The 26,190-nt window shown below is 47.7% G+C and overlaps 2 long non-coding RNA genes across 5 annotated transcripts in view; one reads left to right on the forward strand and one right to left on the reverse strand.

Annotated features, from left to right (window-relative positions):
- The window catches only part of LOC125459249 (uncharacterized), a 33,745-nt gene extending 25,671 nt beyond the window's left edge, over positions 1-8,074 (forward strand). For both annotated transcript variants that reach the window (XR_007248991.2, XR_007248992.2), the window contains one exon: positions 6,966-8,074. This is a non-coding gene — a long non-coding RNA (uncharacterized LOC125459249). The remainder of the gene's footprint in view (positions 1-6,965) is intronic.
- LOC125459247 (uncharacterized) overlaps positions 1-25,882 on the reverse strand; it is a 104,171-nt gene extending 78,289 nt beyond the window's left edge. Inside the window, exon 1 of one of the 3 annotated variants that reach the window (XR_009446827.1) lies at positions 25,754-25,882. This is a non-coding gene — a long non-coding RNA (uncharacterized LOC125459247). Of the gene's footprint in view, positions 1-14,903; positions 15,279-25,725 lie in introns of those variants that run through there. The other 2 variants (XR_009446826.1, XR_007248990.2) reach the window with 2 other exon arrangements.
- Positions 25,883-26,190: the final 308 nt, after the last annotated feature.

The following is a 26,190-nucleotide window of genomic DNA, read 5'->3' on the forward strand; positions in this document are numbered from 1 at the left end:
GCTCGAACAGTTCATCCACTTTACCAACACCTTACACCCCAACCTTCAGTTCACCTGGGCCATCTCCAGCACATCCCTCACCTTCCTGGACCTCTCAGTTTCCATCTAAGGTAACCAGCTAGAAACTGATGTCCATTTCAAGCCCACTGACTCCCACAGCTACCTAGAATACACCACCTCCCACCCACCCACCTGCAAAAATTCCATCCCCTATTCCCAATTCCTCTGCCTCCGCCGCATCTGCTCCCAGGATAAGGTATTCCACTCCTGCACATCCCAGATGTCCATGTTCTTCCAGAACTGCAACTTTCCCCCGCAGTGGTCGAGAATGCCCTTGACCGCGTCTCCCGTATTTCCCGCAACACATCCCTCACACCCCGGCCCCGCCACAACCGACCCCAGAGGATCCCGCTCGTTCTCACATACCAACCCACCACTAACCTCCGGATACAACGTATCATCCTCCGACACTTCCGCCATCTACAATCCGACCCCACCACCCAAGACATTTTTCCATCCCCACCCTTGTCTGCCTTCCGGAGAGACCACTCTCTCCGCGACTCCCTTGTTCGCTCCACACTCCCCTCCAACCCGAACACACCCGGCACCTTCCCCTACAACCGCAGGAAGTGCTACACTTGCCCCCACACCTCCTCCCTCACCCCCATCCCAGGCCCCAAGATGACCTGGCATATCAAGCAGATGTTCACCTGCACATCTGCCAATGTGGTATATTGTATCCATGTCACCTGTTGTGGCTTCCTCTACATTAGGGAAACCAAGCGGAGGCTTGGGGACCGCTTTGCAGAACACCTCCGCTCAGTTCGCAACAAACAACTGCACCTCCCAGTCGCAAACCATTTCAACTCCCCCTCCTATTCCTCAGACGACATGTCCATCCTGGGCCTCCTGCAGTGCCACAATGATGCCACCCGAAGGTTGCAGGAACAGCAACTCATATTCCGCTTGGGAACCCTGCAGCCCAATGGTATCAATGTGGACTTCACATGCTTCAAAATCTCCCCTTCCCCCACTGCATCCCAAAACCAGCCCAGTTCTTCCCCTCCCCCCACTGCATCACAAAACCAGCCCAGCTCGTCCCCTCCCCCCACTGCATCCCAAAACCAGCCCAGCCTGTCTCTGCTTCCCTAACCTGTTCTTCCTCTCACCCATCCCTTCCTCCCACCCCAAGCCGCACCTCCATTTCCTACCTACCACCTCATCCCGCCTCCTTGACCTGTCCGTCTTCCCTGGACTGACCTATACCCTCCCTACCTCCTCACCTATACTCTCCTCTCTACCTATCTTCTTTTCTCTCCATCTTTGGTCCGCCTCCCCCTCTCTCCCTATTTATTCCAGTTCCCTCACGCCATCCCCCTCTCTGATGAAGGGTCTAGGCCCGAAACGTCAGCTTTTGTGCTCCTGAGATGCTGTTTGGCCTGCTGTGTTCATCCAGCTCCACATTTTATTATCTTGGATTCTCCAGCATCTGCAGTTCCCATTATCACTGAAGAGGAGATATGTTGTTGCTCCAGTTTGCACTGAGATTCACTGGGGCTTTGCAGCATGCCATGGACAGACACGTGGGCATGGAGCAGCTTGTTGTGTAAAAATAACCAGCTCCAGGAAGGTCGGGATTATGTTTGCGCATGGACGGAGGTGTTCTCTAAAGCTATCACCCAGTCTGTGTTTGGTTTCTCCAGTGCAGAGTGGGTGCAGAGAATACAATACACCAGATTGGAGGGGGTACAGGTTAAATGCTGCTTCACCTGGAATGACTGTTTAGGCCCTTGAATGGTGAGCAAGGAAGAGGTGAAGGGGCAGGTGTTGCACCTTTTGTGGTTACATGGGAAGGTGGGGAGATGTTGGTGGTCGAGGAAGGGACTAGGATGTCCCAGAGGGAACAGTCCCTGCGAAACGCAGGCAGGGGGAGTGAGGGGGAGATGTGCTTGGTAGTGGCATTCTGCTGGAGTTATCTGAAATGGCAGAGTAGGATCCTTTGACTGCGGAGGCTGGTGGATGTAAAGGGAGGACAATGGGAACCCAATCACGCTGTTGTAAGTGACAGGAAGGGACAAGGGCAGAAGCAAGGGTGAATAGGTTGGATGCGTTGAAGGCCCAGAGTGGGCAGGAAACCACAGTTATAGAAGAAGCAAGCCATCTCAGCAGCATTAGTTTGGAAAGTGGCATCATCCAAACAGATGCGACGTAGGCAAAGGAACTGGGAGAATGGGATAGAGACCTTGCTGGACGTGGGGTGTGACAAGCTGATGTGAAGGTAGCTCTGGAGTCAGTGGTTTTTATAGTGGATGGCAGTGGACGCTTTATTCCATGAAATGCAGATGGAGTGGTCAAGGAAAGGAAGACAAGTGTCGGAAATGGACAATGTGAATGTTACAGAGGGATGGAAATTTTCAAGGTCCAGGCAGGAGCACGAAGCAGCTCCGAAACAGTTGATGTACTGAAAAGGAAGGAAGAAAGAGTTGTGGGAGGTGTCCAGTGTAGGACTGGAACAAGGATTGTTCCACGTACCTCATGAACAGGCAGACATAAGTGGGACACACGCTGGTGCCTATAGCGATTCCTTTGACTTGGCAGAAGGGAGACAAATTCAAGGAGAAATCATTCAGAGGGAAAACAGGTTCGGCTAAGTGGACGACAGCGATAGTGGACAGCGATTGTTCAGATCTCTGGCTGAGGAAGAAGCCAAGACTCTCAGGCCATCCTGGTGGGCAGGGTTTAGACAAATAGAGAAGAGGATGAAATCAAAGTAGGAGGAAATGAACTTGGAGGGACAGGAACAGGCTGATACAGTTTACTGAAGACCTGTTTCAAACCTGAGATTGTGGTCCTTTTTTTGTACCTGTGAAAGGCAAAGTGTGGTAATGTGAAACATCTTGCAAACTCCTAACCTCAGCTCCAAAGCAACAAATATATGAGAACATTATCATTTTGTGCCTTCTCTCCAAGTCACACGTTATACCTGCTAGGCATAATTCACTATTCCCTCATTGTCACTGGATTAAATTCTCTGCACTATTTGCCTATCACCCCCAAAAACACCGGGGCTTCACGAAAAGACTCACTCCTATTTCCTGCTAGGCAATGAAGAAGGAGCAACCAATGCTGATTTCACTACCAATGTCTATATTCTAATAACATATTATTTATATAAAATATACAGATTGATTTATTGTCACGTGTACCGATGGACAGTGAAAGGCTTTGTTTATGAGCAGTGCAGGCATATCCTAGTAATGAAAGATGTATAGATCCAAAAGACTTAGAGGCATGCAGGTTACATTGCACAAGGCATGCGCTAGGCAAGATCAACATTATTTCAGGCTAGAGAGTCCATTCTCTATGGGTAGGTGATGGCCTACTGGTATTATCACTAAACTACTAATCTGGAAACACAGCTGATGTTCTGGGGACCCGGGATATGGTGGAATTTGAATTCAATATAAGATCTGGAATTAAGAATCTGCTGATCAACATGAAACTATTGTCATTTCTCAGAAAAACCCATCCGGTTCACTAGTGCCCTTTATGGGAGAAAGTCTGCCGCCCTCACCTGGTCTGGCCTACACGCGACTCCAGACCCACAGCAACATGGTTGACTCTCACGTGCCCTCTGAAATGGCCTAGCAAGCCACTCAGTTGTACCAATCGCTAAAAGACTCAAAGAAATGAAACTGGATGGATGTGCTGGCATCAGCCTACGCACCAGTAAAGAGAATGACAGAAACAACTCTGTCGACCGTGCAAAGTCCTCCTCACTAACATCTGGGGGCTAGTGCCAACATTTGGAGGCCTGTCTCACAGACTAGTTAAGCAACAGCCTGACAGAAGCATACTTGCAGAATCATACCTGACAAACAATGTCCTGGGCACCAACATCAGTATACCTGGATACGTCCTGTCCCACTGGCAGGACAGACTCAGCAGAGGTCATGGCACAGTGGTATACAGTCAAGAGCCTTAACATGGGTCCGGACCCCATGAAGTCTCATGGCTTCAGGTTAAACATGGGCAAGGAAACCTCCTGCTGATTACCACATACTGTCCTCCCTCAGCCGATGCATCAGGCCTCTTCCATATTGAACAACACTTGGAGGATGCACTGAGGATGGCAGCGGCACAGAACATACTCTGGGGGGACGGGGGGAATTTCAAAGTCCACCGCCAAGAGTAGCTCAGCAGCAGCATTACTGTTCGAGCTGGTCCGGTCCTAAAGGACATAGCTGCTAGACTGGGACTGCAGCAGGTGGTGAGGGAACCAACAAGAGGGAAAAACAGAGTCACCCTCATCCTTACCAATCTGCCAGCTGCAGGTGCAGCTGTCTGTGACAGTATCGGACAGCCAGAGACTTTTTCCTAGGGTGGGGGTAGCTATTTAAGGGGCATAGTTTTAAAGTGAGTGGAGGTAGTTATAGGGGAGACGTTAGAATTAGGTTCTTCACTCAGAGTGGGAGGGGCTTGGAATGCATTGCCGGAGAGGGTAGTGGAGTCAGCCCCACTAGGGGCATTTAAGCAGCTATTTAGATAGGCAGATGGATGATAGTATAAGGAAGCGGTGGAGGTTAGATAGACCTTAGGTTTAGGGTAAAATTTTCTTTGTGGGCTGAAGGGCCTGTACTGTGCTGTACTGTTCTATGTCCCATGTTCCACCGGTAGGAGTGACAACTGCATAGTTCTTGTGGATACAACGTCCTGCCTTCACATTGAGAACCTCCATCCTGTGGTGTAGCGCCATCTCCATGCCAAATGGGACAGATTTCACACAGATCTAGAAACTCAGAACTGGGCATCCATGAGGCTCTGAGGGGCATCAACAGCAGCAGATTGTACTCCAGCACGAACTGGAACCTCATGGCCCGGCATATTCCCCATTCAATCATTACCATCAAGACAGGGGATCATCCCTGGTTCAATGGAGAGTACAGGAGGCATGCCAGGAGCAGCACCAGGAATACCTGAAGATGAGGTTTCAACCTGGTGAAGCCACCAAACAGGACAGCTAACACACCAAAACAGCAAGTATAGACAGAGCTAAGCAATCTCAAAACCAATGGATCAGATTTAAGCTCTGCAGTCCTGCCACATCCAGTTGTGAATGGCGGTGGACAATTAAACAACTCACTGGAGGAGGAGGCTCCACAAATATCCCCATCCTCAACGATGGAAGAGCCCAGCACAATGCAAAAAGACAAGACTGAAGCATTCCCAGCAATGTTCAGCCAGAAGTGCCGATTGGGTGATCTATCACAGCCTCCTCCAGTCCGGAGATGCTGCTTGGGCTGCTGTGTTCATCCAGCTACACACTTTGTTATCTTGGATTCTCCAGCATCTGCAGTTCCCATTATCTCTCCTCCAGTGGTGCCCAGTATTACAGATATCAGCCTTCCGCCAATTCGATTCAATCCACTTGATATCAAGAAACAGTTGGAGGCACTGGATACTACAAAGGCTATGGGCCCTGACAACGTTCCAGCAATAGTACTGAAGACTTGTGCACCAGAACTCGCTGATCCCCTCGCCAAGCTGTTCAGGTTCAGTAACAGCACTGGTATCTACCTGACAATGTGGAAAATTGCCCAAGTACATCCAGTATACAAAGGACAGGATAAATCCAACCCAGCCAATTACCGGCCCATCAATCCACTCTCAATCATCAGTAGTAAAGTGATGAAAGGTGTCATCAACAGTGCTATCAAGCAGCAACTGCTTAGAAAAAACTGCTCAGAGACACCCACTTTGTGTTCTGCCAGGGCCACTCAGCTCCCGATTTCATTATAGCTTTGGTCCAAACATGGACGAAAGAGTTGAATTCCAGAAAGAGATACCTATATTGCACAAATGAATAAAAATAACAAATTCATCAGTCTGATAATGGCCAGGAAGAAGCAGTTCCTGAACCTGCTGGTGTGTGTGTTCAGGCTTACCCATCATCTGCCTGACAGAAGAGGTTGTTGCAGATCATTACCAGGGTGCAATGGATCTTTGATGATGTTTGCAGCCCTTCTGTGGCCATGTAAATGGTGTCCACAGATAGAACGCTGGCTTCTGTGATGGTCTGGGCTGTGCACACCACGTTCTGTAGTTTTCTTTTAAAAATACAGACCTGAGCAGAGATAGCAGGCCGTTAAGCACCCAGACAGCATGCTTTCAAATGGTGTATCTGTAGAAGTGGGTGAGGGTCCTTATGGACATGCTAAAATTTCCCGAGCCACCTGAGGCAAAAAAAAAGGCATTGTTGTGCCTTCTCTATCATCGCAGCTATGTGGAAAGTCCAGGACAGGTTGTCTGTTACCGGCATGCCAAGGAGCTTGACGTTCACGGGAAATTCATTGATCCAAAATTATGAATTTTTGGCAAGTCATAGCTTTGTACAGCATGGAAACAGACTCTCGTTTCAACTCATCCATGTCAACCAGAGATCCTAAATTAATCTAGTTCCATTTGCCAGCATTTGGCCCATATCCCTCCAAACTCGTCCTATTCAAATACAACATTTTACAAGGCATTTGGATGAGTAATTGTACCAGCCTCCACGGCCTCCTCTAACAGCTCATTCCATACACGCTCCAGAAATAGTTGCCTTAGGTCCCTTTTAAATCCTTCCCCATTCACCTTAAACCTTTGCCCTCTGAAAGCAGTATTCAAAATGTGTTAAACCAAAATTTGTAGCCTTAAATTGATACAGGTTGCAATGAGATCCTCTCAAAGCCAGCAGGAAAGATATTCTGCCCTCTCCCTGCTATTCCTGAGACCCAGTTTGTGGATATTGTCAGAGGCTCAGATCTCATCTGCACTTACATTGCATCTTGACAGGATCGCAAATACAGCAGATCTGCTGCACATCATTCATAAAACAAAAAATTCTCTTAACTTAGAATCACGGAATGTCACATACAGACCCTTCCTCACTGGGCCTGAAATGTTAACTGTTTTCTCCTCCACAGATGTGGCCAGACCTGCTGAGCTTCTCCAGGAACTTTGTGTTTGTGCCAAAGGAAGAAAACTTGGGGCACATGTAGCACTTAAGCAGCACGTTGAAAAGGGAAAGAAATGGGGACCAGCTTTGGAGATCTGCCTTTTGGATGAAAGAGGGCAAGGAAGCCAGGATTGGAGCAATACCCATTTCACATTGCAACTTGCGTTTATAGCATTACTTCCTGTCGCGTCTATAAGTGATAGCCCTGTCAGGGTGACACCAACAACATGGGTTCAATTCCTGCACCAGCTGACGTGACCATGAAAGCCTCTCCTCCTCAATCTCTCCCTTTTGTCCAAGGCACAGAGACGCTCAGGCTAAACCACCACCAACCATCTCGCTCTAATGAGGGAGCAGCCCTATGCTCTGGTTGGGCTATGGCGACTTTAATTTACGGCTGTACCATCATGTTACCTAGTTCTCTGCCCCTGAACAGAATTTGGTGATGTGGCATACTTGTTTTTATCCATGTGACATTCCATGATTCTAAGGTAGAATCTGATTTCTCTCCATAGATGCTACCAGACCTACTGAACTTTTCCAGCAATTTCTCACTGCACGCTCAGGTACGGGGTTTGTCCCTTTGAGCACTGTTTACCCAGAACATTACCACCGATCGAAACTGCCTTATCTGTCTGAAAATGGTGGCTTTTAACAAAAAATGTACCAACATCAACATCTTTATTCTTCTATTCCCTCTGCAGAGTGAATAAAGGGGTTTTGTTTCTCACCTGCTGCCCTTCCAAATGAAATAAATGATCAATTTTGATTTCTGGGCTGAGGAAAGATCAATACTGAAGGACAAGTTGCAAACATTGCTAAAAATCACTGTGCCAAACTAAAGAAAACAGGTGAAACATGGAGGGCAAGTGTTTTAACTGTAAAAAGCCAAACGACTTTTCATGCCACACTTAACCAGGGATGATGTGGAGGTGCCAGTGTTGGGCTTGAGTGGACAAGGCCAGAAGTCACATGACACCAGGTTATAGTCCAACAAGTTTATTTGAAATCACAAGCTTTTGGAGTGCAGCTCCTTCGCCAGGTGAATTGGAATGACAGTTCTGAGGAAGGGTCACCGGACCCGAAACATTAACTCGGTTTTCTCCTTCACAGGTGCTGCCAGGCCAGCTGAACTTTTCCAGCAACTTTGTTGTTGCTCCTGAAGCAGAATGTCAATCCTGATAAATCCACCACTGGTACCGGGAAGGTGTCCAATGAAGGTTTGGATGATAAATTCTACAAGGTTGAACAGGTTGTCAATGTCTAAAGGAGTAAAAATGGCTTTGGAACTGTGCAAGGAAGATGAGAGCGTTAAAAAAAAATGTGAAGTGCCAACTACACACTGGTGCTTCCTGCAGCATTATGAACTTTGCAGAGCTGTGTGAAGCTACTCCAAAATGAAATCTTCAAAGATAAGGTTGAACCTCTGTGATGGGTTGATCCTCACCTCAACATGACTGTTTAGTCTGACAGCCCACTGCAATGACAAGACTGGGGAAATGGAATTCCAGGTACGACACACTACACTAAGGACACTCACTACAGCAGAAGCTAGTTGAAAGCTCAGACCAGAAACCCTAGACATGAAACACAACAGCGTTTCATTGGCCACAAACAAACAGTGCAGATGGGAAGGGTGGCATTTCGGCAGCCCCAGAACGATAAAGAGAATGGAGAGTCCGTTGGAAACACATATTGAGATTGTTGAGAATCGAAATTTTACATTGAGAAATGAAAAACCTGCTTTGCCACCCAAAGCAAGATGAGGATCTTGCTGGAGGGCAGTGCCAGGCCTATTTGCATGAAATGTACATCTCATTGATACCAAATCTTAGCTCAGATATACACAATTTCCTATTGAAGCTAGGTAATTCCCAACAGGCAGGTCAAGCCTAATGCTTGCCCCTCCTTTTTATGTTAAACAGCAGTTCCCAATATCTTTGGGCACACTTAATGTGTGGCCACTGCCTGTATCTGCTGTCCAAACACTCCAACCTCACCTACTCCCTTAAAGCAGGTTCAGCTCTCCACTTCCATACTGCACTGTAACGGAATGCCAGGTCATTGTGTCTGCAGGGGCAGACACCCATCTCAATCACTGGAACAGGGTCTACCTCAGGGCTCCTAGCTTGCATTCTGGGCGAGCGCTGTTTGGATTTTCACAGCATCTCCGAATGCTTTGCCTTTTGGCACAAGAGATAAAATCGTTGCTGTCCGACACCATGCTATGTCAATGTGCCACCTGTAGCGTGTGCCAGACACTTACGTAGCAAACACACTGTCTGTGCACCCAAGTGACCTAAGTGGTGTAATTCTCAGTTAAGACAAGGGGGCCCTAACACAGTTGGTCAGGAGCAGCATCCAATCTCTGTCCAAAAGGGTCAGTTGGCCACTTGGAGTGTTCGGTATCAGGGGGTTGAAATCGCTACAGTCCAGCGAGTGAGCCAGAGTCAGCCCCTGCAGGCCCATTGCTGCCAGTTTGGGGATTTTGAAGTTAGTCAGTCAGGAGGCTACGCGGGGATCAATGGTCAGGTCACTCATCAATCAGGGCTGTCACTCAAAAGGCAATGAGTGGAGTGGGCCCTGGTCAGCAATCCAGTTCTCTTCATTCAAGGTTAAATGGCCTCCGCTGTGGAAGGGAAGCTGGGGAAAGCCAACTGTAGGGCTTGAAGGTAGCGTGCAGGGATACACAGGAGGTGACAATATCTGTGAGGGGAGACACATACTCAAATACTTAAGGCTGGGAGATGATACTGCCCTCCGGGACATGGACTATTCAGGAAGGGGCATTATCCATGGTCACAACCATCTTGGCATTGGCAGGGGACCAGGGCAGCACCATGTTTGATTGCCAAACCGAGCCGGTGACTCACTCTGCCAACTGCAACCTGTGTTGCATTCCATGCTCAACCGATATTGTAAATGTGCAATGGAGATCAAAACTGCAGCATCCATCTCAGCGGAATATAAATCCTGATCAAGTGCAATCCCAGACAAAGCAGAGATAACCACAGGCAACTTGAAAAATGCCAGCTGTAGGCCACAGTTCACAAGCACGATCTAAAATCTTACATGCTGCACAAGGGCAGTACATTGATACCTTCTCACCTTGAACAGTAAGTCTTTGCCAACATGCTCTCCCGTGTAATGCTGTTATTAGGTGATGTGGGTGTTGGAAGCAGTGGGTGAAACAAGGTTCTGGTAATCCTCTCTCACTCGCACTCTCCTACCACGTTTGCACAATAGGATTTGTGCTGTACACATTGTAGTCCATGATTCCCCTTGTCCAACTGCACGGAGGACTTTCCTGGACTGGCCTTAGAATAAAACTTGAATAGCAACAGCTCACATTACTGAGAATCTATTCCGATTCTGATATTCCCCCTCACAGGTCGACTGTAACTGTTACCAATGGATCCAACTACAGTGAGGCTCAACACCGGTGTGTGTGTGTGTGTGTGTGTGTGTGTGTGTGTGTGTGTGTGTGTGTGTGTGGGGGGGGGGGGGGGGGGGGGGGGGGGGCGTTGGGGGTGTTGGTGTCATGGCTTTGGATATTACTCAAATTGCTTTAGTGTTCCCCCTCACAGGTCACATCCGAAAAAGGAGCCCTGATTTTTTACCCTCCAAGTTGTCCTCTCTCTCTAAGATTAAAAATTACCTTCCAAGATAACACATTGGGCTATGTTTGCTGAAAATAAATCAATAACTTTCTTGCACACACCTAAATGTTCAAATGATAAAGAAAAACTACTCTCTTGTACATCAGGCTGTAAAGAAAAAAAAGCCACAGCACTCCAAGCAACAGCAGTCAATATAGCAATGGCTAGTATTTTGCAGAACCTAAAAGCTTTATGACACATCATATCTATTCTCTGACTGTCTTAACATTAAGCATGGATTAGAGTCAATTACGCGAGGTGGATATAAACAGTTTACAGAAAAATACTAATTCATAAAGTGGGCAAAAAGTTGGCAGATGGAGTATTATGTGGGAAAATGCAAAGCTGTTAATTTTGGAAGGAAAAGCAGAAGAACAGAATATGATTTAAATGGAGGAAAGCTGCGACACAAAGGGCCTTGAGGTATTTGTGCACTCATTTTTCTGAAGCAAGGTCTAGACCCAAAATGTCAGCCTTCCAGTTCCTCTGATGCTGCTTGGCCTGTGGTGTTCATCCAGCTCTACACCTTGTTATCTCAGATTCTCCAGCACCTGCAGTTCCTACTAACTATTATTTGGCCACATGGTCACTGTTTCCATTCAGTCATTGTATAATAATATAACCAGTAGGACGAGACTACAAAAGTAATCTGCCAGGGATGCTGCCAGCCCTTCTGAGGTTTTCCACCAATTTCTGTTTTTGTTTCAGATTTGCAGCATCCACAGTTCTCTCAGCTGTTTTTACAAAAGTAATCCTTTAGAATGGCTGATACTCCAAGAGAGATAAACACAGTTTCTAAACTGAAAATAACAAGTAATTAGAGATCACAGCGGGCCACACAGCATCCATGGAGAGAGAGTAAGCTAATGTTTCAAGTCTAGACAACAATAGCTTGCTCCCTCTCCATGGATGCTGTCTGACCTGCTGTGATCTGCAGCATTTGCTGTTTTCAGTGCAGATTCCAGCATTTGCAGTAAGTTGCCCCTACTAAATACAGTTTAAGACCATAAGACATAGGAGTGGAAGTAAGGCCATTCAGCCCATCAAGTCCACTCCACCATTTAAATCATGGCTGATGGGCATTTCAACTTCACTTCCCTGCACTCTCCACGTAGCCCTTGAAGGCGTCCAACGTCCCGGCCTCCACTGCACTCCATGGCAATGAATTCCATAAGCCCACCACACTCTGGCTGAAGAAATGTCGTCTCATTTCAGTTTTAAATTTACCCCCTCTAATTTTAAGGCTGTGCCCACGGGTCCTAGTCTCCCCGCCTAACGGAAACAACTTCCCAGCATCCACCCCGTCTAAACCATACACTATCTTGTAAGTTTCTATTAGGTCTCCCCTCAACCTTCTAAACTCTAATGAGGACAATCCCAGGATCCTTAGCCGTTCATCATACTTTAAACCTACCATTCCAGGGATCATCCGTGTGAATCTCCGCTGGACACGCTCCAGGGCTAGTATGTCCTTCCTGAGGTGGGGGGCCCAAAATTGGACACAGTATTCTAAATGGGGCCTAACTAGAGCTTTATAAATTCTCAGAAGCACATCGCTGCTTTTATATTCCAACCCTTTCTTTTCTCCAATAAGGACAATGTTAGATTGTTAGGGACGAGGTGATAGCCTAGAGCTATGTTAATTACGCGGTGTGGTGACAGTCCTAGCTGGACTGTTTATCCGGAGACCCAGATAATGTTCTGGGGACTTGGGTTTGAATCCTGCCCTGGCAGATGGTGGAATTTAAATTCAATAACTATCTGGAATTAAGAATCTAACGATGGCCATGAATCCATTGTTGATTGTTGGAAAAACCCATCTGGTAGAGAAGGAGACTGCCATCCTTACCTGGTCTGGCCTGCATGTGACTCCAGACCTGCAGTAATGTGGTTGACTCTTAACCGCCCTCTGGGCAGTTAGGGATGGCCAGTAAATGCTGCCAAGCCAGCAATGAATGAATGAATTTTTTAAAAAATTAATGCCTATTTACATAAAAATTTGTATTCAATAAGATTTCAGGTCAAATTCAGTTCTGCGCAGGTAAATGTGATGAAGGAAGCCTGATGCTTTGAAATAAAGCTTAATAAACAATGATCAGCTGCAGGGCAAGGCAGTTTCTCTGCCATTTGGAGAAAGTAAGCTAGAGGTAAAGAAAAGTTGTGTTCTGATAAATATTGAAACAATATTCAACCGTGTTACGATACAAAAAGTGTTGAAGGCCTCTGCGTTCAGTGAAACCTTCATTTATACATAGGCCATCCAAAACTAGTGAGTTCATGGTGACACGCTTGTGGTCTCGTTTCCAAAATTAAGAGCAGAATCTACCCAACCCCTGAATGACATGGATCATAGTGAGAAGACTGGGTGCAGTATCCAGCAAGGACCTTCTAAATATCAAGACAATGCATTTAGAGAAATGTGAGGTGCTGCATTTTGGAAAGGCAAATCAGGGCAGGACTTATATGCTTAATGGTAAGGACCTGTGGAGTGTTGAACATAGAGACTTTGGAGTGCAGGTTCATAGTTCCTTCAGAGTGAAGTTGCATTTAGTTAGGATAGTGAAGAAGGCATTTGGTATGTTTGCCTTTAACGGTCAGTGAACTATGGAAAAGAGTGGAGAGGTCATGTTGCGGCTGTACAGGATATTGATGATAATAAAATGTGGAGCTGGATGAACACAGCAGGCCAAGCAGCATCTCAGGAGCACAAAAGCTGAACGTTTCGGGCCTAGACCCTTCATTGATCACGGATGAAGGGTCGAGGCCCGAAACGTCAGCTTTTGTGCTCCCGAGACGCTGTTTGGCCTGCCGTGTTCATCCAGCTTCACACTTTATTACCTTGGATTCTCCAGCATCTGCAGTTCCCATTATCTCTAACCCAGGATATTGATGAGACTACTTTTGGAATACTGCATTAATTCTGGTCTGCTTGCTATAGGAAAGACGTTGTAAAACTTAGAAGTATTCAGAAAAGATTTAGAAGGATATTTCCAGCGTTGGAGGGTTTGAGCTATAGGGAGAAAAGAAAGGATTCAGAGGAATATAGGCCAAATGTTGGCAAACGGGTCTAAATTAATTTAGGATATCTGGTTGACATGGACATGTTGAACTGAAGGCTCTATTTCCGTGATGTACAACTCCAAGACTGTGTCATATTTTCTAACCAAGGTTTGGACAGCAAGACAAGATTCTCACTATTTCATGGCAGAGGCTGATTTGTACAGATTATCACTCATTAACAACCTCATTACTACCTCATCTAACCAGGCCTACGGTCTGGTAGGATTATGGGACATTAGCTTTTTAACCCCATCTTACTTCAACACTGTACAGTTTCACTGGATAGAAACTACATGTTGAGAATTCCTGACCTGAAAGCCAGAGTGGTTATCTGCTGACTGCTGTACACCTATTGCAGACCTCTATCTTGCACCAGTAACACAGGGCACACTCCAAAGGCAGTGGCTGTACATATCTGTGATAATGGGAACTGCAGATGCTGGAGAATCCAAGACAACAAAGTGTGGAGCTGGATGAACACAGCAGGCCAAGCAGCATCTCAGGATGTATCTCACAACCATGGACACTAGCATACCACATCACTACATCATGACACATCTCCAATGCAACTACTGTACACTTCTTCACTTCAACGATACACTTTGGGCAGCACTGGAACCTTTCAGTGGCTTGCTGTTACCAGGTCATTTTTGCACACAGACACATAAGCCAGCTCAGTAGGCCGCATCTGAAGGCTTCTCACTCACCCTGTGCTTAAATTTTACATTCTTGAATACTCTTCATTGCTTTCTTTAGGGTTTGCTCCCTCAGCCAGAGCATAAATGTTCACAATACTTCCATCTAGCCCTGCCTTTCAGCATGGACATGAACAAGAGTAACATTTACTTAGCAGCCAGCAAGAACTGCAGGTGCTGGAGTCAGAGACGATACAGAGTGGAGCTGGAGGAACACAGCAGGTCAGGCAGCATCAGAGGAGCTGGAAAGTTTTTTTTACACTCTTCATCAGGACTTGGGAGCGGAAGGGAGTTTGGAGATAAGTAAAGGAAAGGGGATTTGGGCTGGGGGTTTGGAGGATGGTAGGTGGGAATGGTAATAGGTGGATGCAGGTGGGGGGTTTTAGAGTTATGCCATGGGAAGGGTGGGGCAGATAGGTAAGAAAGATGACGTACAGGTAGTGTCAGGTCAAGGAGGCAGGGATGAGAGGGAGGGTTGGACATAGAACTTACCAGTTTTAAAATCTCCTCATCCTATGTTGAGGCCTATTTCTTTGACCGGGAGTCTAACCCACCCTTTCTCCTGCCTCTAACAAACCTTACCTCCCTGGACACCACCCCACCACCTCCTACCCTATCTCGACCTCTTCATCTCCAACTGCCCTTGTGATATCAATTGCCTGAATCTCTCTGCCCCTCTCATGCAATCCAACTTCTCTCCAACAAAACGCACAGCCCTCTGCTCCCTCCACTCCAACCCCAACCTCACCATCAAAACCACTGGTAAGGGGCGGGGTGGGAGGTGGTGCACTGACCTCTACATCGCTGCGCCCAAGTGCCATCTCTCCAACACCCCCTCCTACCCTCCCCACCTCAGGTATGACCCAACACTATCATCACCCAGACCTGCAATAACCTCATCACCTCGGGAGACCTCCCACCCACAGCCTCCAACCTCATTGTTCCCCAACCCTGCACTGCCCGTTTTGATCTTCTTCCCAAAATCCACAATCCTGACTGCCCCGATTGATGTATTATCCCTGTTTGCTCTTGCCCCATTGAACTCATCGCCACCTACCTCAACTCCATTCCATTCCCCCACCTGGTTCAGGAACTCCCCTCCTGGTTCGGGAACTCCCCACCTACACTCAGGACACCACCCACACCCTCCACGACTTTCAATTACCCAGCCCAACACCTCACGTTTACCATGGGCATCCAGTCTCTCTAGAGAGAAAGAAAACTGCAGCTGCTAGAATCCAAGACAGCCAAACAGGAGGCTGGAAGAACACAGCAGGCCAGACAGATTCTGGAGTAAAGGAGTAGTCAACCTTTCAGGTACTACCTTTCTTCAAGAATCAGGATCCTGAAGAAGGGTAATTCCCAAAATGTTGACCGTTCCTTTCCTCCACAATGCTGTCCTGGCCTGCTATGTTCTTCCAGCCTCCTGCTTATCCAGTCTCTCTACACCTGTATCCCCCTTTAGGATGGCCTAAAAGCCCTCCGCTTCTTCCTCTCCCACAGGCATAACTAGTTCCCCCCTCCACTGACACCCTTACCCACTAAATGGAACTTGTCCTTTCACTCCTCCATCTTCCTACATAAAGGCGTGGCTACAGGCCCCAGTATGGAACAGAGCTATGCCCACTTCTTCATAGAATACATGGAAGAGTCCCTTTTTTGTAGTTACACTGGCACAAGCCCTCACCTCTTCCTCTGTAACATTGATGACAGTATCAGTATTGCCTGGTACTCCCATGAGGAGCTTGAACAGTTCATCAACTTTACTAAAGCCTTTCACCACCACCCACCCACCCACCCCACCAAAACTGGGACCATCTCCGACACCTCCCTTAACCACCTGGACCTCTGTTTCCTTCTCCAGTAACTGTCTCAGCACCAACATCTACTTTAAATCCACCAACTCCCATAGCTACCATGACTACACCTCTTCAACCTAGCCGAAGAGACAATTACCAGATTGCTAGATGAACCAGGAAGGCAGGCACCCCACGACACCAACAGCAACAAGGACAGCACTCTAAAACTGCTAGGTCCATGCCTTACAACCCACTTCATCTTCAACGACTATATATTCAAACAAAATCAAAGGAACACCAATGGGATCCCCAATATCAGGACTGATTGCTGAAGCAGTAATGCAAATGTTAAAGCGAATAGTGCTCCCCACTATACAACCCTAACTCTGGTCCATTCTGTAGGTAACACCGTCATGATTATCAAACACACAAGACTGGAAGAAACCCACCAACACACACAACATCCTCACTGGAATAAAATTCACAAAACAAGAAGAGAATAATAATAGACTATCCCTCCTAGACATAATGAGAGAATACAAGAACAGAGAACTCCAGACTAACATATACAAAATGACCACGTACATGGGGCAGATACTTAATTACACCAGCAACCACCCCAACACACATCATTCAAACAGGCCACAACATACTGCAGCAACCCAGAATTGTGCAGAGCAGAACAGGAGCACTTATACAGAGTTTTTAAAAGGAATGCATACCCCAAAAAGCACAATCCGCCATCACCTCCACGACAGACCACAACAAGACACAACACGGCCAAACACGCTAATCACCCTCCCATACATCAGCGATATGTCAGAGATGACCACAAGACTTCTCACAGACCCCTAGGTAGCCCACAAACCAACGACCTGCAACAGCTGACAAACGTAAAAGACCCCATACCCACAACCAATAAAACTGACGTAATATGCAAAATAAAATGCAAGGACTGTGAGAAACATTACATGTACCAGAAAACTGACAATGAGGATACATCATCACTGACAAGACAGAACCAATTCTCACCGGTCTCAATGCATATGGACAAAGAAGGATAAGAATTCAACTGGGACAACACATCCCTAATAGCTCAAACCGAACAGAGACACTCCTGGGAATTCCTGGAGACCTGGCATTCTCAAACGGAACTCCATCAACAAACACATTGAACTGGACCCGATATACAAACCACTGAGAAACAGGACCAAAAGTGATACCAACCAGGCCAGCAAACCGAGGCACATCAATAACAGAGATAACGAGGTGCGGAGCTGGATGAACACAGCAGGCCAAGCAGCATCTTAGAAGCACAAAAGCTGATGTTTCGTCAGCTTTTGTGCTCCTAAGATGCTGCTTGGCCTGCTGTGTTCATCCAGCTCCACACCTCGGTATCTCAGATTCTCCAGCATCTGCAGTTCCCATTATCACTCACATAAATAACAAGTGGGACAGAATACTGATGCTTCACCGGAGGCGCACTGATGATGTTACTTAGCAGGGTGATGAAACTATTGCAACCAAACACACTCGCTCGGCAAGCACGTCTACAATCTAATCTTTCCAGATCCGACAGGGTCCTCCTACCTGGTCTTCTGTATCTGCTGCTCCCAATGTGGCCTCCTCCATAATTGGTGAGGCCAGTCGCAGGCTCAGAGACTGATTCGCACAGCACCTGCGGTCTGTACACTATAATCAACAATACCTTCCAGTTGCCAACTATCTTAATTCCCCCTCCTAAGCCCCAGGTAACATGTCCATCTTGGGCCTCCTCCAGCATCACAATAACATCACATGTAAATTGGAGGAACAACACTTTATATTCCGCCTTGGGAGCCTGCAGCCCAGTGGCTTCAAGACAGAATTCACCGGTTTCAAAAGTCTCTCCATCCCCAGCCTCATCCCATGTCCAACCATCCCTGTCGTCCCTGCCTCCTTGACCTGACACTACCTGTCCATCTCACCTATCTGCCCCACCTTTCCTATCACCTATCTACACAACCCCCTACCTGTATCCACCTGTCATTACCCACATACTTTCCCCCAGCCCCACCCTCCCCTCTATTTCTTTCCCAGCTCTCTTTCTCCTCCCCAGTCCTGATGAAGGGTGTAAACCCGAAAAATCGACTTGCCTGCTCCTCTGATCCTTCCTGACTAGCTATGTTCCTCCAGCTCCAGGCTGTATTGACCACATTATTTAGCAATCTGGTACAAGAATGATTAACTGTTAAAGAACAAAACCCACAGTTTTCAACAATGTCTTTCCCTGGGAAAGTCCTGTCCCACTAGTACTACACAGCCATGAGAGATGGTTGTACAGTGATTATAAAGTCAGGAGAGAGTTGCCCTGGGAGCCCTCAACATCAACTGCAAAATCTACAAAGTCTTATAACATCAGGCTAAAGGCTAAGATAGATTGTTAATCATTAAGGGAAATGAGGGTGAAGTCCCATCCTGACAGTGACAATATTATCTACCATACTGTGCGGCACAATCACTGTGTCAGATTTCAAACAGGTCTAGCAACTTAAAACTGTGCCTCATGAGGTGCTATGGGGCATTACAAATTCTGGTTGAATTCAATTCTGCTAAACTCATAGTACAGCATGGTTCCCTGCACTCCACCATTCCCATCAAGCCAGGAAACCTGTCCTGGTTCAATGAAGACTGCAAGAGGGCATGCAACTAGATTTCAATCTGCATTTGCTACACCATAGGTCTACACGTGTACCAAGCAACAAAAGCAGCATGTGATAGATAGGGCTAAGTGAATACACAACCAAGGGATCAGATCGAAACTTGGCAATCCTGCCACAATCATTAATGATGAACGATTAGGGAAACATGGCACATTATTAGGAAAGGGCAAAAATGAAACATTTGCATTCTCTTCGACCAGAAGGGCCTAGTGGAGATCATCTCAGGTCCATCCACCTCCTGAGGTCACCAGCATCACAACTGCCAGCTTTCAGTGAATCCAATTCATATCATGTGATATATCAACAAACAGCTGAAGGCTCTAGATACAGCAAAGACCACAGGCCCAATGACAGCATTTGTGTTCCAGAACAATCCATACCCTGAACCAAGCCATTCCAGTGCAGTAATAATACTGGTATTTGCCTGACAATATGAACACTTACCCAGATAAATCCTGCACACAAAAAGCAGTACAAATACCATTCGGTCAAATCTACTCTCAATCTTCAGTAAAGTGATGGAAGCGGTTGCTTGCAAGTAGCACTTTTTCCAGCAATAAACTGTTCACTGAAGCTCAATTTGGTTTCTGCCAAGGCCATTCAGTTCCTGACCTCATTGTAGTCTTGGTTCAAACATGGACAAAAACAGCTGAATGCCGGAGGTAAGGTTAGGTTTTGTCAAATCATTTGATCGAGGGGGGTATCACGGAACCCCAGCAAAGCTAGTGTCAATAGGAATCAGAGATAATAGGAACTGCAGATGCTGGAGAACCCGAGATAACAAGGTATGAAGCTGGATGAACACAGCAGGCCAAGCAGCATCTTAGGAGCAAGTAAGCTGACGTTTTGGGCCCAGAATGAATCGGTTGGGGGGGGTGGGTGGTTTTGCCGGGGGGGGGGGGTGTGATGGGGAGAGAGAATACTCTTCACTGTTTGGGCTCCTACCTGGCACAAGATGATTGACCTCCAGTAATCACAATCAACTCACTCCCTGATCAGTGATAATGGGAACTGCAGATGCTGGAGAATCCAAGATAATAAAATGTGAGGCTGGATGAACACAGCAGGGCCAGCAGCATCTCAGGAGCACAAAAGCTGACGTTTCGGGCCTAGACCCTTCCTCTGATGAAGGGTCTAGGCCCGAAACGTCAGCTTTTGTGCTCCTGAGATGCTGCTGGGCCTGCTGTGTTCATCCAGCCTCACATTTTATTATCACTCCCTGATCATGTCTGCAGGAGATCCCCAGGCTAGTGTCCTAGGCCCAATCAACCGCAGTTGCCTCATTACTGACCTTCCCTCCATCCTAACGCTGAAGTGGGGATCCAAGATAACAGAGTGTGGGGCTGGATGAACACAGCAGGCCAAGCAAAATCTTAGGAGCACAAAAGCTTTTGTGCTCCTAAGATGCTGCTGTGTTCATCCAGCCCTACACTTTGTTATCTCAGATTCTACAGTATCTGCAGTTCCCATTATCACTGAAGTGGGGATGTTCACTGATGATTGCATGATGTTCAGCAGCATTCATTACTCCTCAGATACAGAAGAAGTCTGGTGTTCATAAGACCTGACCAATAACCGTGTAATGCTCATGCTACATGATTGGCATAATTGCTTCAAAGAGGGAGCATCTAACCATCTTCCATCGATGCTCCAATGCTGAATTTCCAATTAGCAACATTTTGACAGATACAATTGACCAGAAACTGAACTAGATCAGCCATACAAATAAAATGGCCACAAGGGCAAGTCAGAGGTTGGGAATTCTGTGGTGACCAACTCATCTCCCGTCTATTGATTGCTCATCCACCCAGGTCAGGAGTGTGAGTGATAATGGGAACTCCAGATGCTGGAGAATCCAAGATAAAAAAGTGTGGAGCTACATGAACACAGCAGGCCCAGCAGCATCTCAGAAGTACAAAAGCTGACGTTTCGGGCCTAGACCCTTCATCAGAGAGGGGGATGGGGAGAGGGAACTGGAATAAATAGGGAGAGAGGGGAAGACGGACCGAAGATGGAAAGAAAAGAAGATAGGTAGAGAGGAGAGTGTAGGTGAGGAGGTAGGGAGGGGATAGGTCAGTCCAGGGAAGATGGACAGGTCAAGGAGGCGGGATGAGGTGGTAGGTAGGAAATGGAGGTGCGGCTTGAGGTGGGAGGAGGGGATGGGTGAGAGGAGGAACAGGTTAGGGAAGCAGAGACAGGTTGGGCTGGTTTTGGGATGCAGTGGGGGGAGGGGAAGAACTGCGCTGGTTTTGGGATGCAGTGGCGGGAGGGGAGATTTCGACCCACCACCCAAGCAATTTTTCCATCCCACCCTTGTCTGCCTTCCAGAGAGACCACTCTCTCCGCAACTCCCTTGTCCGCTCCACACTCCCCTCCAACCCCACCACACCCGGCACCTTCCCCTGCAACCACAGGAAGTGCTACACTTGCCCCCACACCTCCTCCCTCACCCCCATCCCAGGCCCCACCATGACCTTCCATATCAAGCAGATGTTCAGCTGCACATCTGGCAATGTGGTATATTGTATCCATTGTACCCGGTGTGGCTTCCTCTATATTGGGGAAACCAAGCGGAGGCTTGGGGACGGCTTTGCAGAACACCTCTGCTTGGTTCGCAACAAACAACTGCACCTCCTAGTCGCGAACCATTTCAACTCCCCCTCCTATTCCTCAGACGGCATGTCCATCATGGGCCTCCTGCAGTGCCACAATGATGCCACCCGAAGGTCGCAGGAACAGCAACTCATATTCCGCTTGGGAACCCTGCAGCCCAACGGTATCAATGTGGACTTCACAAGCTTCAAAATATCCACACCCCCCACCGCATCCCAAAACCAGCCCAGCCTGTCTCTGCTTCCCTAACCTGTTCTTCCTCTCACCCATCCCTTCCTCCCTCCTCAAGCCGCACCTCCATTTCCTACCTACCACCTCATCCCACCTCCTTGACCTGTCCATCTTCCCTGGACTGACCTATCCCCTCCCTTCCTCCTCACCTATACTCTCCTCTCTACCTATCTTGTTTTCTCTCCATCTTCGGTCCGCCTCCCCCTCTCTCCCTATTTATTCCAGTTCCCTCTCCGATGAAGGGTCTAGGCCCGAAACGTCAGCCTTTGTGCTCCTAAGTTGCTGCTTGGCTTGCTGTGTTCATTCAGCTCCACACTTTGTTATCTAGGTCAGGAGTGTGATGTGAAACTCTCACTTGCCTGGATGAGAACAGCTCCAACAATTCTCAAGAAACTAGACACCATCCAGGATAAAGCATCCCACTTGACTGACAGCGCAAAAACCTACGCTTGATCCTTCTGACAATACCAGAGCGTACCAGATGCAAGTTGTGCTGCAGTAACCCAGCAAGACTCCTCAAAAACTGTGTTTTTCCATGCACAGATGCTGCCTGATCTGCTGAGTATTTCAAGCGATTTGTTTCAATACTTGAAGAACTGACCTGAAATTCTTCATGGTTCAAAATGAAAGTTTAAACATTGAAACAGTGAATTTATTAAATGCTCAGTCATCCAAGCGTCATACTAAAAGCTACGTTAATTCACCATGCCAAACTGAGCAAAATCTGTCCTTTCTGCAGCTTCAAGGTGAAAGCTCCTGGCGACTATCATTAATGGTAGTGCGTATTTAGGAACAACAGTAATCAGATCACTGAATGGTGAAGCAGACTAGATGGGCAGAATAACCTACTTCCGCTGCTACATCTGACAAGTAATAAGAAATGCCAATCGAGGGACGAGTACAGACAAAAATACACCTTGTTCAAACATGATGCCCAGAGTGGATATTATACTCAACGCAGGCGCTTAAGAAAGATTAATTGCTTCAAAGCCTCTCACCTCCTGGGAACATTGCACTGTGCGTCACATTCATACTTTTGAAATAGAAATCACTAAGATATTGTAATATACAAGACGTGCAAATAAAAATGTTGATCAATGTCAACATTGCGAATCCTCTTTTAATAAGAGGTGTCGATTCAGTTAGCAGAAAACTCCTCTGTAACAGTTGAAACCGCGCTTTTGATTTTCACTTTCCATTGTGTTTCGGTAGAAATACACAGTAGCGGCAAATGTTACCAATTGTTCTTCAGTCGCTACGCCTTATTAGTTGAGATTTACGGACACACAGTTGTCAGACTCTGTCATAATTGTTTTCCACATATGGAGAAAGCCGCGTTTGGAGTTAGAGTCGGGATGGGCTGTGAAACTGTACTGTGCAAGGGGCAGCCATGAGCTGTATTCAACGTGTACGGGTTTATTGAAACTGAAAACATCCGGAGAGATTTGTTGATAATAAAATGTGAGGCTGGATGAACACAGCAGGCCAAGCAGCATCTCAGGAGCACAAAAGCTGACGTTTCGGGCCTGGACACTTCATCAGAGAGGGGGATGGGGAGAAGGGTGCGGAATAAATAGGGAGAGAGGGGGAGGCGGACCGAAGATGGAGAGTGTATAGGTGGGGAGGTAGGGAGGGGATAGGTCAGTCCAGGGAAGACGGACAGGTCAAGGAGGTGGGATGAGGTTAGTAGGTAGATGGGGGTGCGGCTTGGGGCGGGAGGAAGGGATGGGTGAGAGGAAGAACCGGTTAGGGAGGCAGAGACAGGTTGGACTGGTTTTGGGATGCAGTGGGTGGGGGGGCGGGGAAGAGCTGGGCTTGTTGTGTGGTGCAGTGGGGGGAGGAGACAAACTGGGCTGGTTTAGGGATGCAGTAGGGGAAGGGGAGATTTTGAAACTGGTGAAGTCCACATTGATACCATATGGCTGCAGGGTTCCCAGGCGGAATATGAGTTGCTGTTCCTGCAACCTTCGGGTGGCATCATTGTGGCAGTGCAGGAGGCCCATGATGGACATGTCATCTAGAGAATGGGAGGGGGAGTGGAAATGGTTTGCAACAGGGAGGTGCAGTTGTTTGTTGCGAACTGAGCGGAGGTGTTCTGCAAAGCGGTCTCCAAGCCTCCGCTTGGTTTCCCCAATGTAGAGGAAGCCGCACCGGGTACAGTGGATGCAGTATACCACATTGGCAGATGTGCAGGTGAACCTCTGCTTAATGTGGAATGTCATCTTGGGGCCTGGGATAGGGGTGAGGGAGGAGGTGTGGGGGCAAGCGTAGCATTTCCTGCGGTTGCAGGGGAAGGTGCCGGGTGTGGTGAGGTTGGAGGGCAGTGTGGAGCGAACAAGGGAGTCACGGAGAGAGTGGTCTCTCCGGAAAGCAGACAGGGGTGGGGATGGAAAAATGTCTTGGGTGGTGGGGTCGGATTGTAAATGGCGGAAATGTCGGAGGATGATGCGTTGTATCCGGAGGTTGGTAGGGTGGTGTGCGAGAACGAGGGGGATCCTCTTAGGGCGGTTGTGGCGGGGGCGGGGTGTGAGGGATGTGTTGCGGGAAGTACAGGAGACGAGGTCAAGGGCGTTCTCGATCACTGTGGGGGGAAAGTTGCGGTCCCGTATTTCCCGCAACACATCCCTCACACCCCGCCCCCGCCACAACCGCCCTAAGAGGAACCCCTTCGTTCTCACACACCACCCCACCAACCTCCGGATACAACGCATCATCCTCCGACACTTCCGCCATTTACAATCCGACCCCACCACCCAAGACATTTTTCCATCCCCACCCCTGTCTGCTTTCCGGAGAGACCACTCTCTCCGTGACTCCCTTGTTCGCTCCACACTGCCCTCCAACCCCACCACACCCGGCACCTTCCCCTGCAACCGCAGGAAATGCTACACTTGCCCCCACACCTCCTCCCTCACCCCTATCCCAGGCCCCAAGATGACATTCCACATTAAGCAGAGGTTCACCTGCACATCTGCCAATGTGGTATACTGCATCCACTGTACCCGGTGCGGCTTCTTCTACATTGGGGAAACCAAGCGGAGGCTTGGAGACCGCTTTGCAGAACACCTCCGCTCAGTTCGCAACAAACAAATGCACCTCCCAGTCGCAAACCATTTCCACTCCCCCTCCCATTCTCTAGATGACATGTCCATCATGGGCCTCCTGCACTGCCACAATGATGCCACCCGAAAGTTGTAGGAACAGCAACTCATATTCCGCCTGGGAACCCTGCAGCCTAATGGTATCAATGTGGACTTCACCAGTTTCAAAATCTCCCCTTCCCCTACTGCATCCCTAAACCAGCCCAGTTTGTCCCCTCCCCCCACTGCACCACACAACAAGCCCAGCTCTTGCCCCCCACCCACTGCATCCCAAAACCAGTCCAACCTGTCTCTGCCTCCCTAACCGGTTCTTCCTCTCACCCATCCCTTCCTCCCACCCCAAGCCGCACCCCCATCTACCTACTAACCTCATCCCACCTCCTTGACTTGTCCGTCTTCCCTGGACTGACCTATCCCCTCCCTACCTCCCCACCTATACTCTCTCCACCTATCTTCTTTACTCTCCATCTTCGGTCCGCCTCCCCCTCTCTCCCTATTTATTCCAGTTCCCTCTCCCCATCCCCTTCTCTGATGAAGGGTCCTGGCCCGAAACGTCAGCTTTTGTGCTCCTGAGATGCTGCTTGGCCTGCTGTGTTCATCCAGCCTCACATTTTATTATCTTGGAATTCTCCAGCATCTGCAGTTCCCATTATCTCGGAGAGATTTGTTGCATGGCTTCTGGAGCAACTTGCACTGATACTAGTGTTAGTTCTACAAACCTATCTCCACTCGGATTCGTCGAACTGAAAACCGCAATAACTTTTTTTTGCGCCGCAATCCAAGGCTGTAATATGGGTGAATCAACAGTTGCGTAATTGCAGTGTTCTCTGCATGCAAATATAGTAGAGTGCTGAACAAAGTACATTACCTTGACAACAACTTGTTCGTGAATTTACCTGAATTTGAAACATAAATTGGCAACGGTTACTACGGTGAGCTCACAGCCAAAACACCACAAATAATCCTCTTTGAAAGTCAGGGGCATCTGCGTTCTCATTGGGTGGTGGCCCTGTGGTTGTTAATAATTGAAGTCGAAACCGATGTGACTGTGAATTCTATCAGCTGTATTACCATTTTAAAGAGGGGTAGGGCACCAGGCAGACATGGAGGAGGCAAGAGTTTTTTTCCAGGATCAGTTCTTCATGAAACAGCACCTTAGAGGAAGCAATACAGCATTTTAAATTCATCCTCAAAAGTGTGTACTGTATATAAGTGAAAACAATTAAAGCCTAGCGCACATACCTTTTCATTTATTTAACAAAAAATGAGGATTAACAATCTGTTCGACAGACAGATATTTCCTCCTCTCCCTAACCCTCTAATGAGACTGGGA

This window comes from Stegostoma tigrinum, chromosome 17 (genome assembly GCF_030684315.1).
Source record: "Stegostoma tigrinum isolate sSteTig4 chromosome 17, sSteTig4.hap1, whole genome shotgun sequence".
Taxonomy (NCBI): domain Eukaryota; kingdom Metazoa; phylum Chordata; class Chondrichthyes; order Orectolobiformes; family Stegostomatidae; genus Stegostoma; species Stegostoma tigrinum.